Source organism: Aulonocara stuartgranti, assembly GCF_965226115.1.
Source record: "Aulonocara stuartgranti genome assembly, chromosome: 11".
Lineage (NCBI taxonomy): Eukaryota > Metazoa > Chordata > Actinopteri > Cichliformes > Cichlidae > Aulonocara > Aulonocara stuartgranti.
Window position 1 is genome coordinate 21,890,917 of NC_138947.1, and position 16,795 is coordinate 21,907,711.

A 16,795-nucleotide genomic window follows, 5' to 3' on the forward strand; every position below is an offset into this window, starting at 1 on the left:
TTTGAATGAGTCTTTGAGCGTGACAGTGACCTAAAGAAGAAGCAGATTCAGGTCGTGAAGTGGTATAGCCGGCCTTTAGACCTTAGTCCTATAGAGATCTGTGGAGGGAGCTGAAGCTGTGAGTTGCCAAGCAGTAGCCAAGAGTGATGTGTTGGTTGCGAACGAAATTGCTCTTAGAGCCGGATCTTTGACGTGAACGATGCGAGCCGGCTCCTTATCACGAGCCGTGGTTTTTTTTTTTCTTTATCTCCCCCTCTCTCTCGCACTATTTTTCGCTTGCGAGCCTTGTGCTTTACGCTGGGAAGAGGGGGAGGGGCGGTAGTTACACTCAGTAGCACAGGAACAGAGCAGGAGAGACAGAGAAAGAGCCAGGGACAACAACATCACATTAGAAAGGTATAGTAATCATCTACAACTATTTTCAGTTGCGGATGATAAAGGATTCAGAAAGTTTATTCACGCAGGTCCATATGACAGAGAAGATGCATCTTCTTTTTGTTTTCTAATTTAATTTAATTTAATTTATATTTAATTGTGTTGTGGTTTTCAGTGTTTTGTGTTGTTTCACTTTAAATTTGTAAAAGGAAAAAACTGAAAATTTAAATAGTTAAGAGTTGAAATGTAAATAGTTGGTTTTTGTATTATATGATTTATTTATTACATTTTATGTGGAGTGAATAAATAAAAGTATATTTACGGTGACCGCTACAGACAAAGCACAAACAAACATGTACAAACTCCAAAACACGTAAAAACTCAAAACACGTACAAAACACAACAGAAATGGTCCAGGATGCTAGGGGCAGTGTTGAGCTTTTGTTACCTAGTGGCTACACAAGCCAGCAAGTAGCAACGTCCTGATTTGGTGTGTGGTAGTAACAGGCAAATGAACATTTTTTTTAATTATTCGAATATATATGAGTGCTTGTGTATAAATACACAAACAGTACACATATGCATTCAATTGTGTAATTTAAGTGATCTAGGAAGCTCTGTTTTGGAAGTTCAGTTCATGCTAGAAATATGTTTTGGAGTTTGTACATGTTTTGTCTCGAGGGGCCACCGCATATATTTATATATAAACATATAAATAAAACCACTTTTTTTTACATTAGTAACTCCTTTTGTGCATAATTTTATATTATTGTTAATAATAAATTAATTTAAGCAACAAAACAACCTGAAGAGCCTGTTCGGAGCCGAAAGAGCCGGCTCGTTTTAGTGAGCCGAGCCGAAAGAGCCGTTCTCTAAAAAGAGCCGGAAATCCCATCACTAGTAGCCAAAAAATTTTAAAGATTTAGAGTTTCAGTGAAGGGGATTGGGCCAAAATCCCTCCTGAGACATGAGCAAACCTGGCGTTCAACTACATGAGACAGTTTACCATGGTGCTTACCAATAGGGGTTTTTCCACCAAGTACTGAGTCATGTTTTGCTTGGAGATTAAATATTTATTTCACTCAATAATACACAAATCAATTTATAACTTTTGTGGAATATGTTTTTTTGGGAGTTCTCTATTATGATGAAACTTAGTCTCTAGAAATTAGAGACTGTTCATTTCTTTATAAGTAAGCAAACATATAAATTCACTAGGAGATCTCATAATTATTTCCCCCCAATGTAGCTTCTCTGGCATCAGTTTGATGAAACAATTGTCCATGTTGTGATGCAAAATTCCTGTATTTGCAAGATGTTTGTTGGTTTTCTTCCATCTACTGCCTTTTTGAAATTCTCATAAATTTATAATGTGATGCAAGCCTGGGATTCGACTCCATACACCTGCGTTTTTCTTCTTTTTGCATCATTCCTTGGTGAATTTTCTAGGTTGCTCGGGATCATTATCCTGCTGAAAGGTCCTCTTGATCTTTCTGACAGATGGCCTTACATTATCTTCAAGCACTCTTTGATATGATGCAGACAGTATAATCAATGACCGCAAACCACTCGGTCCCCAAAGCACCTAAACAACCCCAAATCATGTCCACCACTATTCTTCATGGTGTGAGGGTCTCCAGAAAACTGTTCTTGTTCTGTGCTAAACACGTCTACTATTGACATGGCCGAATCTATTTTTCAGTTCCCTGTCCAGAGAACACATACTCTAGTTTAAAAGAAAACCTGCTCTAGTCTATATTTTTCAAACATCAAAGGCTTTGTTTTAAATTGCTTTATGTGGAGTTCGTTAGAGACCATTTTAAATTAATTGTCATACTAGTGCATTTGAGTATGCTGATTAAGATGCATTACAATAAACAGAAGCGGCGCACTTCGCAAAAGTGTCGAGCAAATACTTTTCCCCACATACATTTCCCCTCTCGCTTAATTAACATCACATTTTTCTTTTGGTTAACAGAAAAAACTTCACACTTAACCCCCTACGGATGTGATTTTGTAGCCTGGATTCGAGTTGTAATGAGACTCCATTAAAGTTATCGCAAACTGTAACCAGTGTGTAAGACTAATGTGGTACTTTTGTCATGTAAAATGGCAATGCTTTACTAAACAGTTTCATGGTGTATGCTAGTGTTGTCGGATCATTAACATCTGAGAACTTCATAAAACTGAAGTTTGTGTTGTAAATCATTCAGAGCTGGCCGGAGATTGCAGTGAAACTAGAAATGCAGGCGCACCCTCACGCCCAGTGTTTTGTTTAGCGTGCCCTAACCTTCTCTCTTTATGGTCATTGATGGTTTTAGTAACGCCTCAGGCATTACGCCATTTTTGTTTGTTTACTTTTAATTTGGTTTGCCATGAAGTTGCGCCTGAAACTACAGTTAATTAGTGACAGCAGACATGAGCTGCCACTACATAACTCGCCGCATGCCACATAAAACGAGTTAGTAGAAGTTATTGTCTAACTTTTGTAAATTTTGTCTTCCTGGTTGCCAATCACCAATGTGGAAAAAAGCTATTAATACTCATACGATTTCATTTTCTCTGTGTGCAGTGAAATGCTTTCAGAAAGCCCAAATGCAGAAAGCAACACAACTCAAAACAACTTTGAGTTCCTGGTACTTTTAATACTTTGTATTATATAATAATTCCTTACATTACTTATATTATTATTTCAATAGCTGCACCAAAGGAATGTATTTCTGGATCTTATCATTGTGTATGTGGTCTGGTTTGGTTATGGTTATAGTTAACGATGTTTGTAGGGATGGAGGAGAGTATAATAAAGAGAGGACCGGATTTTAAGTGGCTCTTTTTTAGGCAATATCAGTCCATTATTATAACCATCGCTTGTGTGAATGCCATCTCTTAGAATTGTCTTGGGATATCTCCAGTGACATCCACGATTATGCACCATGCGACATTCTTTCATGCATCCAGAATAACTACTATGACAAACAGGGCATCGTCACCTGAATGAACCTGTATGTTGTCTTTTTAAAGCTTCATTCTTGGGAGGACAGTCACATAAATTCATGGTACTCCACCTTAAGTATTCAGCATTAACTACTGAATCTCAGAGGCAATGTTCACTGACAGTGTGACATTTGTACAACATGGGGAAAAGCGAGGTCCCCCATAGAGTAAGGGCCAAATGTCTCTTTATTATAGCTCCAAAAAATTACCTGTGTAAAGCAGCCGGTAAATGTGCAGAGACAACAAATGACAGCACACGCTACACATTCACAAAGTCATATTTCAAATAGCTGAGAAAATAAAATTCATGCTTCATAAAACTTTTAGTACCGGCATTCAAATCACTCTCAGTTGCCTGAAAATTACTCCCTCTTTTCTTTGTGCTTAAGTAAGCCTCTGTAAATAGATATAATGTGAGTAGGTGACATTTTGCCAGTGTTACCTGACTCTAGGTTAAATCTCATCTCCCGCAGTCCCTGGTGTGTTGCGGTTAACTGTACTCTGTGCTCAGTCATCTTTTGCAGTTGATTCTTTGCATATTGATGCCTTTTGTTTCATTGTTAGTTGGTGAAACTAATTAGAAACCATTTGTTGACATTTAATATGTTAAATCAGACTGCCAGTAGCCTGTAGTGGGTTTCTTCTTTGTGAGATTAGATAAGAAGGAAAAAGAGGGTGAGCTTACCCTTCAGTTTGAGTAATTATATTTCAAGAAAAGTACATTTGCTATAATATTTTAGCAGGGTCATCCGGAGCTTATCTCTTCTGAATGACTGATGGGATCCGAGAAAATCTCTGAATTCAATTACTTGTGTTTTATAATTCTCTGTGTGACCATAGTCTGGAATGTTTAATGGTACATCACAGACTCTTGTATAGTTTCCCAGCAGGGCACCAACTTCCATCGGTTTTTGCTCTGTGTGAGGCAATGGATGCACCCATTGTTTTGATTGAAAAAAATAAAATCCCCACCCCTTGCAGTTCATGCATGCCGATAAGTGACAACTTAATAGAAGGCTATTTCCTTGAGGCCAACCCCACTGAGGAGACATCGTGCTGTTCGCCAGAGCTATGAGAACAATTTCAATTAGACAATTTTATTTGGTCCTACACATGAGGGAGAGGGCAAACACAAATTAACTGAAGGAGACAGATAGCCACAGTTTGTAAATCAGTTAAATTGAAAAGCAGCGGCCTTTTTTCTTCAGCTTGTCAACCAATACGTCATGGCATATAGAGTCTTTCGATAAATTATGACGACGACACCACTGTCCCCACTCAAGTGCCAATTAAGCAATTAACGTTATGCCTGTGCAGAGAAAAGGAAAAGAGTGACTGCAGTGCTTTGGATGAAACTTTATTCTTCTTTACTTTTTTCAGGCACAGTGGAGTTTCTCATTAGTTTATTCAGGGTTTTAGAGCAGTCTACATTCTGGCATTAACAGCACTTCTGTTGATGTCAAGTCCATCAGCAACTGTTGGATAAATTCCATGGATTATAATAACATGCCCATCAATTCTAGCTCCAATTTGCCCAGTATGCTGAGGGTTGAGCAAATCTCTAAAAACCTGCTGTGTCTTTCATCCTTTGTGTTAAGTTTGTGTGTTAACAGTGGCATAAAACATTCTTACATACAGAATACTCCCAGTAAAGCTGTAAAACAATTAATAAGGTAGGTGTCACAGAAGCCCCAATGTATGCTTTTGTCTCTTTTTGTTACATTTGATCAAATAAAATTTAGAAATTGCATTAAAGTCGTATCATGCGGTGAAATGTGCAGAGACCCAGGAAGTCAGATAGAGCTGTAATGGCCCACTGATTTAGAATCATGAAATATCTTTTTTTTTTCCTTAACACGTCTCATGGTGAACATATTATACCCGCTTTACTGTGTCAGCACTGCCACGATCAGCATTTAGCTACCGCAGACGCGATACCATGGGTGCACACATATTTATAAATGTATGTGAAATGTGACAATATAGGAAATATAAATCTGCTTTGATAGTTAAAGCTAATTTAGTGAAACTTTATATTTTTTAGCAGCAAAATGCAGTCACAGCAGTGAAGTGAATAAATCTAAACTTTCCATTTTTGCTTCTCTTTGCAGCTAACTGGAGGGCAATCCAGAAAAGGTCAGTACTGAACACACAGCAATATTTCTTAATACAGATTGGCAGTCAGTGGATAGTTTCTGCCTCTATCACAGTGTTAAAGCCAAAATATCATTCTCTGCTATACACAGATGCGCATGAAATAAAATTCCTTTAAAGATGGAGCACTTTGAGATCCACGGGATCTTGGGGGGAGGCTGACTAACCATCACAAAGATATGTGAGGAAAAGGCTCTGAGCTGTCATTTGATTGATATGTCATCTCTGCTTTTCTTGCTCTTCCTATCTGACAGTAATAACTTCCATCCAAACTGGACACTGCATATGTGAAACATTGTCTACAGTATAGTTTAGGCGCCCGTCTTCCTGATCTGTCTTTCTGTGGTGGGAGCTGCCTCAGTGTGCACAGTCATAATGTCAAAAGAGACAGCAACATTTTTTTTCTCTTCAACATCTGCACATCTTATATTATTATTTGCATATGCCACACTCAGATATTAACTCTAGAAGATTGGGATCATTAGAAAAAACAGAAATGTGTGAACATATTTCCCCTGCTAGCTGAACCACTCAGAGGCAAGGTGCCTTATTTTGTTTTATTAAAAGGAAATAAGTCATAAGCAAAAAGTTTCAGACACGTCAGTGTTTTCTGGGTGTACAACATGTTTGGCTTGTCACAGAGGTGTAGTTGAAAGAAAACCAATTAAAATTGCATCACTTACAACGTTTTAGACTTGGCATGTGAAGTATGCCCTGATATAAAGAATCCAAAGCAACAGGCCTCAAAGCAAAATCTCAATGTCACAAAAGCGAATACACTGGCATGCTGGCTATAAAACCTACAGTATTTACCTCATCACAATGTGCACATTGAAAAATTGTCCATTTAATTATTAGCAGCCACCCTGCACATCTGTGAACAATGCCAGAACAAATGTATTGGTCAGCAGACGCACTGCTCCAGAAACAACTAACAGTGAGACAGACAGTACTTCTGGTACAGTCTTCTGGTGAGTAACAGAAAGAAACATCCATCCATTCACTTTAGTGTTTCCAATTAACCTATCCCCACTAACTGCATGCCCACGCAAACACGGGGAGAACATGCAAACTCCACACAGAAAGACACCAGCCTGATGGTGGAATTTAACTCAGGACCTTCTTGCTGTGAGGCAAAGTGCTAATCACTGTTCCACCGTGCTGCCCGAGAAAGAAACAATTCAAATTAAAATCACAGGGACAAACAAACAAATATATTAGCAGTGTTGGGAAGGTTACTTTTAAAATGTATTCCACTACAGATTACAGAATACAACGTATTCGTATTACGTTACTCAATTAGCGTAACATATTCTGAATACTTTGGATTACTTAATGTATTATCATGCTTTTTACAACTACATGAATGTACTATTGCTGTGTGATCTATTACTGTTACTGAAGGCTACTCGCCATACCAATATCAACTAGAATTTTAAATCTTAATGTAAAAGTAGTAACAGAGTAACAGTAGGGTGGACATTAGGTAAAGCTGCACTTTTTGCAGCGATCTCATATAGAAAACTATTCCGCGTGTATATAAAACAGGTCCGCGGCTCCGAAACGTAGTAAAGGGACTTCTGGCTAATACGTTGGGTTCCATGTCGGGCTTGTAGCTGAAAACTAGCTTTACTATTAGCGAGAGACAGAGAGAGGCGTTGAAAGGCTGCTCCAGCAGAACTTATTGTTTCAGAGGAAAACACGAACACAGTGTACAGTCGAGTCTTAATAGCTTACTTACAACTGGGCTCGTCAGGCACTCTTTTTGGGTGCAGTGGTTATTATTATATTTACATGCTTCCAGCTCCCGTTTCTGCTCGGTGACAACTCGTGCTTTTCCACTTCCTTTTTCTCCCTCCTCGTGCCCACAGACACGTAACGGGTATGGCAGTCCATTCAACCTGCAGCACGGACTACACTGCCCATGAGGCTACATTCTTTACAGTTATGCCTTTAACACTCTGCCTATTGCCTTCATATGAAATCATTTTTTGAATATTTTTTTACAAATATTTCTTCACGTCATTATGCGGGCCGCAAGTAGAGGTGATATGGGCCGCCAGATTAAGATGCAGACATTAGAGCCTCTTTATGCGTGTTTTGTTTGGGTTTCCACCGGCGTGGAATTACCAAAAATAGAGAGAGCATAGCCTAATATATGAAACAGGTAAAGACCGCCGTGTAATCCATTTATTTCAACAAAGTAACTGTATTCCGAATACCACTTTTTTAAACAGTAACTGTCACGGAATAGAGTTACTCATATTTTGTATTTTAAATACATAACGGCGGTACATGTACTCCGTTACTCCCCAACACTGTATATTAGTCATGCTATCTTGTCATTCAGGGTGGCGGACTTGTTGTAATAACTGCTGGTGTACTTCAGGTATTTTTAAGCTCTGTTTTTCAGGGCAGCCATTCACTGATTTAATGCTTACAAACCAACTGTTGTACAAAGCCATTAGCAGTAAACTCTAACTGATAATGTTAGTGACTGGCAGATTTATGGAGTGGGAAGACAACTTTCCCCAGACCCAAAGGAAAGAAGAGGGACCCTCCTGCACTGGCTGTCAGGATTATTTATGAATGTAAATACCGATTCCTCTGCCTAGTAATTACTTTAAGAGTGCACTTCAATTAGAGTAGCTAATTAGTGTTTATCGAGTTTGTTTCCCCCCCCGTCCCCCACCCTTCCCCCTCTCTTATATATGTTTGTGTGTCTCTGTCTGTAGACATGAATTTGCTGTCATCTTTAACATCTGCTGGTGAAAACCCTGCCCGTGCTATGATTTGCTTTTTTTTTGTTTAATTAATGATGTGCTACAATTTAATATTTAAACGAGTCTGCTTTGAAGTGTGCACGTCATTAGGCTCATCTGCTTTACTCTCCCTGAGACACGGGAAGACACCTGGGCACAATCTGCTGTTCCACACAAAAGAAGAAAAAAACACACAAACTAAAGGTTTTGACCATAAATCCAGGACTTCACCAGTTGTGAATGTGCTTCACTATTACTGAGGCAATAGTGCAGGTTTTATCTACTAATTCTACAGGATACCATTGTGCCTGGCCATTACCTTGCCCTATTATTTCCTCTGAAAGGATAATGGAACTTTAGGTCTGTTTTTAGGACTGAGCCTGTCCGTATAATGAGTTGTGAAGATGCTTGTAGGACTCACAAAACATAATAGTGCATTAAATAATTTGGCGAGGTTAGGTAATCACCTCAGAGTCAGGATATTATTTTAAAAACTATTTTGTAAGAAATGTAATGCTTTTCATTCTTTTTTAAAATAATTTAATAATTAAGATGTGTTTTATAAACAGAGCTTAATGAGATTGGATTTGTTTGTTAAATTGCAGAGTTAATACTTAAGATTAAAGATAATCTTTTTAATAGTATGTGCTAGAAAACTCCAAGGATTTTAACTTTATTAGGCATTGGGATGTAAAGTTGTTTATTTTTATAATTTTGATAATTCAAAAGTATTTCCCAAGAAGAATATTGAGGCGTGATTTAATGTATCAAAATAGCTTTCTTTTGTGATTTTTCTTATTGTTAAAATCATCATCTTAAAAAATGCTTTTATTAAATAGCCTGGCCTTCAGGCAAATGCTGTTTTCTTGGAATTCATATAAAAAAATCAGCTCCTAGTTTCTGGGAATTAGAGTCATGGAGAGGCTAACCTCCTTCCGTTTAATAAATATTGAGTTATTTTGTAAGCTCAGTCTGTGGAGCTCATTTTATTTCATGTTTTGATCAAAAGAAATAACAAAGAAGCAACGTTTTGTGACATTACAATGTGTATGTGCACATGTTTGGGTGAGGTTTTAGGGTCAGAACCACAGATAAGGGTATCGCACTTTCTAAACAGACCCTATTCTCACAGCCAGCCTTGGAGGCTGGATTGCTCTGATGAAAACAGCTCATTGTCTGTCTGATTACGATCGGATATTAGAGACACATGCAGTGTTCACGTTTTGTAAGAAAGGTTGTCCTGCTGTGCTAGCTATCTGTGTGCAAACTTATCTCATGAGTAAAAAATAAATCAAAACTCAGGCGCTAATTGAGTTTATCCTGAATTGAATAATATCTTGGAATGAATTAATCAAATTCAGGTTATCTCAGGCAAGAACTATTGCTGCGTTGATTAATTTAAACGGATATTGTTTTGTTTTGCATATAACAACTTTGACAACTTATTTGTACATTGAATTTTTTTGCATGAATCTTTTTAACAAAAAATATTTAAACAACACTTATAAGCCATTTGCATTCATCTAAATGTAAATTCTATCTCAGTTGTACAGTCCCGATCAAAAGTTTAAGACCAGAGACGGAGGCAGACATTTGATACACTCGGGGCTTAGCCCTAAAGGGTAGTATGATACATGTTAGAAATAACTGAAAGATTAATAGGCTCTGTTTTGAGTTTTGTTCAAAAAAGAATGACTTCATATAGGGTATAATATATATCACACATGCAGGACACCTTAAACTAGTTTTTTAATTAAGCAGCAAGGCAGAACAAAATCAGGGCTGTATCAAGACACGAGGACTAAACCCCAATTCAACCAGACCCAGAACTGATCCGGAATTAAAACGGGACTACAACAGTTCAAAATCAGGACTACTTGGGACTTAACCAAGACAGAACCAGAATCAGAACTAAATGATAGTAGCACTAAAATCATCATAGACCTGCACTACACTTATTTTTTAATTCTACAAAAGTCCACTATTTAGATTCAGAAAAGTTTATATAATTATTTAGCCTTGTTGTGCAAACAAGCCTGCATAACTTAATAAATACAGAATTTGAAAAATAACAAACCTAAAAAGAAACACTAGGTACGAGATACATGAGTACCTATGATACGGTGATACTTTTGGTAAACAACCATTTGACTAACATGTGTGGCTCACCTGCTCTTGTTCATCTCTGTTCTGTCCTCATTCTCCATCTCCCTCTCTGTTCCTCTCTCTCTCCCTCTCTGTTCCTCTCTCTCCCTCTTTGTGCTGACAATCATCAAATATACAGTTGAAACCAGATATTTACAAACTCTTCAGATAAAAACACAAACACTTTTTTAATTGTAACATCAAATTAGACTAAATGTTTATTTTTTTAGGCTGATAAATATAAAGAGTAAAGAGATAAACTGTCTGTATTTCTTAATTGCAAATGGCACCAAATTGTATTCAAACTTGAGCCACACTTATGGAGCTCCACGATTCTTTTCCTGGTGTTTTGGTTGACATCTCTTGATTTTTCCCATGTTAAAGAAACAGACTCTGTGTTTTGCCTTATATGCATCCACAGCTGTGCCACCAATTTACTCACATGGACTCTACTAACCTATCAGAAGCTTCTTCAGCTCAGAATGGAATCGTCTGGAGTTTTCTTATTAATTAACAATAAACTTAGTGTATATGTACTCCTAAATTTGATGAAAGTGATAAAAAATAGAAGCTCTGTCTCTCTTTATTCTGACATTTAACTAATTCAAAAGATATTTCAATATTTATTTATCCAAAACAAAATAAGTTTGCTCTAAATTGATGTTGTACAGTATAAAAATGTTCTTGTGTTTTCCATAAAGTGTATGTAAATATCTGGTTTAAACTGTGAATATGCTGCTGTGTATTGAAATTCCTCTTGTTTTGCATAGAAATATACTGAACAACATACAAAGCATAATATATAAAATAACATCTACGAGTTTTTTTCTTTGAAAGAAGCTCCTTATGTCCATTCTTGTATATCAGTGCATTACTGAAACTGAAATTTATTTAGCCGTGGAGGGTAAGAACTGAAAATATGAAATAAACACACATGTAAGCTAAGACTCTCTAAAGAAACAGCATTGTTGTTGTTCGGCTTTTCATTTCGCCATTTGTTGATTCACTTGAAGAGCAAGTAACGTAATATGGGTCAAGTGATCAGTTTGACATTAATCTTTCGTGATTCACCATCATATTTACATTATTTGTACAGTACGAATGATCTACTTTAGTACCTGGTCAAACTTAAGTTCTCCTCTGTCTGCCTGGCTGCACTTCTCCAACAGCACACTCGCAGGCAGCAGTTCCCCCCGCCCCCTCGCACAGTCACTTAGTGCCTAAGCTCGGATCATACCAATATTAGGGGGGATTTACGCATAGTCGTAAATTCCCACAGTGTGCACTATGTGCTTCGAATATTGTGTGTAGTTTTTGTCAGGGGCGATTTTAGCCCATCTTTGGGGGTGCTTCAGCACCCCCAAAATGAATCAAAGCACCCCCAAAGATTTCTTACTTTCTAGAATCGCCCCTGGTTTTTGTTTTATACAGTTGTCAGCCAGGCATCTAACTATGAAAAAATTACACTCCAAAAGACCCCGGGCTTCTGAAAAAACAACCCGGGCTTAAGCCCAGTAAGCCACCCCCCCCGCTCCGCCACTGTTTAAGACTACTTGAAAAATGGCAAAACATCATATTTTGCATGGTTGGATCTTAACAAGGTTCTAAGTAGAGCTTCAACATGCAACAAGAAGAAATGGGAGTGAGACAAAACATGTTTCTGTGCATGCAATTTATTTCACAGCCTGTTTCAGTTTATGACCACGTGCCTTTAAAAGACCAAATCTGTGCAAAAATGTGGATTCATTGTCATTTTCTGTCAGGTAGTCACGCTGTCATAATGTTCTGATGGCAAAGGCAAAAAAACGTTCCCTTTTTTCAACGTGGTTGGGTTGTTGAACTGCATAAGCCGGGTCTCTCGCAGTGCGCCATCGCTGATGAGGTGGGATGCAATAAGACAGTCATTTAGAATTTCTTAAATGATCCTGAGGGTTATGGAACAAAAAAAGTCAAGTAGAAGACCCAAAATATTTCACCAGCACTGAGCTGGAGGATCCAATTGGCTGTCCGCCAAGATCCTCGACCCAATTTAGGTTCAAGGTTCAAGGTTCTTTATTTGTCACATGCATAGTTATACAAGTACAACACACAGTGAAATGTAGCCTGACACGCTCCTCGACATGTGCAAAAATTTGGGGGGGGTGTAGAGGAAGAACATTATATATATATACATATAGTATGTACACTGGGTGAATGTGCAGTAGTAGCAGCAAGCAGGTGAATTCTGTACATTAATATGAATAGACATCTGACTATTTTACAGGATAGACAATATAAACATATTTAAAATTAAAGGAATTGAAATGTACATTGTGCCTTGGTTTAGTGTCTGGAAGAGTCCTGTCTCAGTCAATTATAGATGATGTGAGAGGGCGGGTGTGTGTGTTTAGGGCATGGATGGCTTGGGGATAGAAGCTCCTCTTGAGTCTCTCTGTCCTTGCCCGGAAGATGCGGAACCTTCTACCAGATTGCAGAAGTTGGAACAATTTAAGGTCATTACTGGTGCCGACTGCAGCCCCATGACCATCAGACGGCATCTAAGACTGAAGTGCTTCAAAAACATCTTCAAAGGCCTCGTCTCCTTGAACACCACAGAACTGACCGTTTGGACAAGAGAGCACCAAACATGGGACATTGAAAGGTGGAAGAACGTTTTATGTTCTGATGGGAATAAATTTAACCTTGACGGTCCTGATGGTTGCCAGCGTTACTGGAATGACAAGCAGATCCCATGTTTTCTACACTTCACCTGGAGGTGGCGCCATAATGGTCTGGGGTGGTTTTTCCTTTAGTAGAACACAGGAGCTTCAGGAGGTGCAGGGGTGTCAAACGGTCGCTGGCTATGTCCAGATGTTGCATCCCTCATGACTGAGAGCCCTCGTCTGTGTGGTAACGACTGGGTTTTTCAACAGGACAACGCTACTGTATACAATGTCCACAGGACAAGGGACATCTTCCAGGAGAATAACGTCACTCTTTTGGATCATCCTGCATGTTCCCCTGATCTAATTCCAACTGAGAACCTTTGGGGATGGATGGCACGGGAAGGTTACAAAAATGGACAACAGTTCCAGACAGTAGATGCCCTTCATGTGGCTGTCTTCACCACTTGGAAAAATGTTCCCACTCACCTCATGGAAATGCTTGCATCAAGCATGCCGCAACAAATTTCAGAAGTGATCGACAATAACGGTGGAGCTAAAGTTTGAAATTTTGAATTCTGCTTTGAGGGGTTCACGGGGCCTTTGGAAACGTGATCCTAAACTTTTGATCAGCTGTAAATCAGCCTGTTTCAGTTTAAGCCTTGTTTTCAATAAATTGCACGTTCAAAAAAATGTTTTGTCTCGCTCTTCTTGGTGCATGTTGAAGCTCGACTTGTAACCCTGTTAAGATCCAACCATGCAAAATATGATTTTTTGCAATTTTTCAAGCGGTCTTTTGACAGCAAATTGCTTTTCTGCCTCCTGATGTCAGTATTACAACCTTTGCACATCTAGTGTCTAGATTCTTTGGTAGATTAAGAAATAGTTTCAACTTGATATCATGGCAAAACATGTGATAGACACACCGGTCCAGCGTATCCATTTCACGCTTCAGTGAAATGGGCATGCATGCAGAAGTTGCAGGACCAGCAGGGGGACATAATTTATTTAAAGCCAAGAAGTTGGTACTGATCAAAAAGATGTACGAAGGGCACTGCAGGGTCCCTCTGTGCCAGAAATGTATGTAATATATTTTCATGTAAATGTGTTAATAATGTCTGTTTAAACACTTTCCCGTCATTATTTTCATGTTGGCTTGAAATAAAATATCTCCCTTTGTCGGTAATGCAGCTTACTGCGACTTCTGCATGCTCTCCATTTCACGCTTTGGAGAGGCAAAGCGTGAAATGGACATGGCAGACTGGTGTGTCTATTGCACGCTTTGTCACGATACTAGGTTGATGGGTTTTAGATTGAGAAGTCAGGAGTTCAGTTTGCCCGTACAGTATGTATTGTTTATCACGCTCGTCTCAATCAGGATTCTTTTGCCCATTTCACTTTATTGTAATTGATTCTAAAGAATCAATATAAGATATTACTGAACAAAGGGACATCAAGGATCTTATGTGTTTGTCATCTGCAGCTTTTGAACATTTAATATACATCTGTTGGCATTTCTTTTTCTTGCAGAGCTTTTATGCATTTTATAGAATAAAATGTGGCCACTGCATGAAAAAAAAATCACATTTACAGGTTTGTCAACACCTGCATAACTCCAAGTAGCTGTGAAGTTTCACAGAAATTTACAGATCTATTTCCTGACAAAAATCCCACTTTTCATGCAGTGAACACTGATATTTTTCTTTTTATCCATTCACCATATTATGCGGTTCAGTGAAACCATGTGAACATTAAAAACCCCTAACATCATTAGCATTCCCTTTGTGTTTTTACTGTTGGTGAGTTGGTGTTCGCTGTGGCTTGTTTCAAACTTCGGGGAGACAGATTAGCAAAAAGTACAAGCCGAGCAGATAAGCAAGAGACAACAGACAATGCATCACTGGCACAATGCTTTTCATGCATTTGTACAAATGCACCTGAAATTAGTTGCAGATATGTATCAATATGGTGCATTTTGGCCACATACAATAAAGTGACTGGATGAAGGATGAAGGCAAAAAGCTGTTAAAACTGGGATGTGTCTGTGAACAGTATGCTCCCTGTTGGCCAGACGGTATCTGTCACTGTTGTGTATTTCTGTGAGTGATCTCTCCACAGTGGCTGGCTTTGTGTATATGTTGAGTCAGCATCCCTAAATGCACCTCTTCCTGGAAAAAAATACATTTTTTTTTATGAATTGTAATCTACATAGAAAATCAGAAGCAGCTGGTGAAGTAGAATTTATTTATGGAGCTTTTAAAACCACAGTTCCAAAGTGCTCCACAAATACACACAACCAAATCGACTTAATAATAACATTGCTCCATTAAAGAAGGATATGAACAAGACTGCATAAAATGTAATATATTTCAGGTAAAGGACACTAAATTGTTCTGTGCTGAGGATGAAAGCGCTGAAAAAAGCAGGGATATTGTGCATTAAGAGATAAGATAAGATAAGATAAGATAAGATAGAACTTTATTAATCCCTCGGGTGGGTTCCTCTGGGAAATTCGACTTCCAAAAAGCACAGCAACGACCGAAGTTACAGTTACAGAATTGTTATATATATATATATATATATACACACACACACACACACACACACACACACATATATAAATACAGAGACAAATATAAATAAAATATACAAAGGGGATAAATAGAATAAATAGGAATAAAAAATAAAAATACAAGTGAATTGCACATTTCAAGTATTGAGTCTATTGCACTGTTGACTATTTACAAAAAGTATTGCACAAGGTATTGTGCAGTGAGGTGAAGAGGCACTACAGCTTAGTTGTTCCCCCCTCCTTTGTCCTCCTGTTTCCCCTCCCTCTCCCCTCCAGAGAGGAGTTAAACAGTTTGATGGCGTGTGGGACAAAGGAGTTTTTAAGTCTGTTAGTTCTTGTCTTGGGGAGAAGCAACCTGTCACTGAACATTAAGTGCTTAGCAGAAATGCTTTAGATATCATTTAAACTCTGTTGAACCTGATTTATAAACAGACAGTCAGTGTACCACTCGCAGGACTGCACTTCAGCCTTTGCATTAATATTACCGTATTTCCCGGACTACAAAGCGCACCTGAATATTAGCCGCACAAGCTAAAATCAGGGGAAAATCCTGTTTTGTACATACATTAGCCGCACCTGACTAAAAGCCGCAGGTGTTTCAATGTTGACTTATCATATGTAAGAGAATATGCACAAAGGGAATTGTCAGGAAAGAGATGGCTGTTTGGAGACACACCCCTTTTATTAATATTTTGAAAAACAAGTTATGGGTACATATTTGCACATGTAGTACATAACAGTAACCTACAGCACACCAGAAAATAGATTCGGCCTACCTTTTAGGCTCAGGTGCAGTGACACGGCTTTAACAAGAAGAAAAGTCAGTCATTCACCATCTTTCTCTTCTTCCTGCGCTCTAAAACCACCAAAGTCCTCTTCTCCAATGTCGGAAACGAACAGGCTCAGGATGGCTTCGTCATCCACTCTCCGCTTCTCTCCTTCGTTGTCACTTTCAAAACCAAAGAAATCCTCGTTGTCAGTGTCAGAGTCGAACACCCTCAGAAGGGCCGTGGCGGTGTCCTCCTCTCCATCATGCAGCAGTCCAGCCCTTCAAAATCCGTTGGTGATCGTGGATGTTTTCGCACTTTTCCACGCTGTCAGAATCCACCGGTGGAGTTGGGCATAACTTGCTTTTCGCAAGTTTATCGCCG

General features: G+C 38.6%; 1 long non-coding RNA gene across 1 annotated transcript in view; it reads left to right on the plus strand.

The window, feature by feature from the left end:
* Window positions 1–340: 340 nt before the first annotated feature.
* Window positions 341–16,795, plus strand: part of LOC309716999 — a 50,353-nt gene continuing 33,898 nt past the window's right edge. Inside the window, exons 1-2 of the long non-coding RNA XR_014279607.1 lie at window positions 341–396; window positions 5,481–5,505. This is a non-coding gene — a long non-coding RNA (uncharacterized lncRNA). The remainder of the gene's footprint in view (window positions 397–5,480; window positions 5,506–16,795) is intronic.